The following is a 2,500-nucleotide window of genomic DNA, read 5'->3' as shown; positions in this document are numbered from 1 at the left end:
CATGCGCGTCCCGTGCCGTCCGAGCCTTACCAAGGCCGACCCATGCCTTACCAAGGTCGTCCCATCGATCTCGGAGAAAGTACATCATAACATCGGAATACACCCCGACATCGATATCGGAGAAAGTACATCATCATAACATCGGATCGGATGCGTATCCGTCCAAGTGCCATCGACACTTCGAGAAGTTCGGACCTAGCTTCCTAGCATGTTGATGCGTCGGTGCTAATGGGGACATAAAGATCCCACGACGTTCCGAACGGAAGTAGCCGAAGTGTTCCGTGCGTGTGAACTCCATTGTCCCATGTGCCGGCTCTTGACTCCTAAGATGTCCCATGTGAAGGCCCTTCATGGCTAAGAATGTCCCGTGCAACGTCCCTTGATGATCCCCATAAGGTGTCCCATGTGCGTCCCATGCCGTGCCCAGCCTTACCAAGGCCGTCACATGCTGTCCCATGCGCGTCCCGTGCCGTCCAAGCCTCACCAAGGCCGTCCCAGGCCATCCCGAGCCTTAGCAAGGCCGTCCCGTGCTGTCCCATGCCGTCCCGAGCCTCACCGAGGCCGTCCCGTGCCTCACCAAGGCCGTCCCGTGCTGTCCCATGCCGTCCCGAGCCTTACCAAGGCCGTCCCGTGCTGTCCCATGCCGTCCCGAGCCTTACCAAGGCCGTCCCGTGCTGTCCCATGCCGTCCCGAGCCTCACCAAGGCCGTCCCGTGCTGTCCCATGCCGTCCCGAGCCTCACCAAGGCCGTCCCGTGCTGTTCCATGCCGTCCCGAGCCTTAGCAAGGCCGTCCGATGCGCGTCCCGTGCTGTCCCATCCGTCCCGAGCCTTAGCAAGCCCGTCCCGAGCCTTAGCAAGGCCGTCCCATGCGCGTCCGATGGGATTCCCGAGCTTTACCAAGGGCGTCCCGTACTGTCCCATGCCGTCCCGAGCCATAGGGACGCTGTCCCGTGCGCGTCCCCTGCTGTCCCATGCGCGTCCCCTGCTTTGGCTCGGCTGGCCCGTGCATTCTATGGGGTCGTGGGACATTTCGAAACCCACCCGGGCCATTTCGACTCTCTCTTCATTTATACTATTGAGGTATTATTTATGAATTATTGGAGAAAAGAAACGGAAGAAAATATTTTTTTTTCTATTTTTTATGAATTTTCCGGTGTTTATTCACTTAAAAATTCATAGAAAAATAAATATTTATCGGAATCGCTATTATAATATATCAAAAAAATCCTTGCGAAAAGGCCTTTCCAACGAGTATAAGTTTGCTGGATTCCGACGAGTAACGAAGGAGTAAAGGCCCAGTATGCTTGGTTAAAAAATTGATGTTTCCTTGTGAAAATAGGCAAAACAATAACTTTGCACTATAAGGGGGAGGGTTGAGCTCCTTCCCCAGAGCGTGCACAGCACTTGTGCTGGCACGTTCCCTAGTGCTCGCCAAGCACCATAGGGCATCCAAAGGGCAAAGCTCGGCCTACTACATGATGGGAAGCTTCTAATATGTCGGAATACGAAGAGATTTCGTGCGACCCGAAGCTCGGCTCGGGCGTCCCGGCCTGTCCCGAGCTGTGCCGAGCGCGTCCCAGGCCGTCCCGAGCCAAGTCTCGGGCGTCCCAGGCCGTCCCGAGCCAAGTCTCGGGCGTCCCAGGCCGTCCCGAGCCAAGTCTCGGGCGTCCCGAGCTGTAGCGAGGGCGTCCCAGGCCGTCCCGAGCCAAGTCTCGGGCGTCCCAGGCCGTCCCGAGCAAAGTCTCGGACGTCCCAGGCCGTCCCGAGCAAAGTCTCGGACGTCCCAGGCCGTCCCGAGCAAAGTCTCGGGCGTCCCAGGCCGTCCCGAGCTGTGCCGAGGCCGTCCCAGGCCGTCCCGAGCAAAGTCTCGGGCGTCCCAGGCCGTCCCGAGCTGTGGCAAGGGCGTCCCAGGCCGTCCCGAGCAAAGTCTCGGGCGTCCCATGCCGTCCCGAGCTGTGGCAAGGGCGTCCCAGGCCGTCCCGAGCTGTGCCGAGGCCGTCCCGAGCCTAGTCTCGGGCGTCCCAGGCCGTCCCGAGCTATGGCGAGGGCGTCCCAGGCCGTCCCGAGCCAAGTCTCGGGCGTACCTGGCCGTCCCGAGCTGTAGCGAGGGCGTCCCATGCCGTCCCGGGCTGTCCCATGCGCGTCCCGTGCCGGCCCGAGCAACAGCCCGGGCGTCCCGTGCCTCGGCCCTTCCAAGTGGTGCTTCGTCGGACATCTCGATATCCACTCGAGCATTTTCGACCATTCTCCATATGTGGGTGTGTGGGTATTTATCAGGAATATTGGAGAAAGAATCGGGAAAAAAATATTTTTTTTCTATTTTTTTTGAATTTTTAATTGTTTATTCACTTAAAAATTCATAAAAAAATAAATATTTATCGGAATCGCTATTATTATATATCAAAAGAATCCTTGTGAAAAGACCTTTCCAACGAATGCAAGTTTGTTGGATTTGGACGAGTAACGAAGGAGCAAAGGCCGAGTATGCTTGGTTAAAAAT

This window comes from Eschscholzia californica, unplaced genomic scaffold (genome assembly GCF_041429995.1).
Source record: "Eschscholzia californica isolate CP2 unplaced genomic scaffold, dmEscCali1.0.p SCAF_171, whole genome shotgun sequence".
Classification (NCBI taxonomy): Eukaryota; Viridiplantae; Streptophyta; class Magnoliopsida; order Ranunculales; family Papaveraceae; genus Eschscholzia; species Eschscholzia californica.
The sequence above is the reverse complement of the archived record's forward strand: the minus strand, read 5'-3'. Positions refer to the sequence as shown.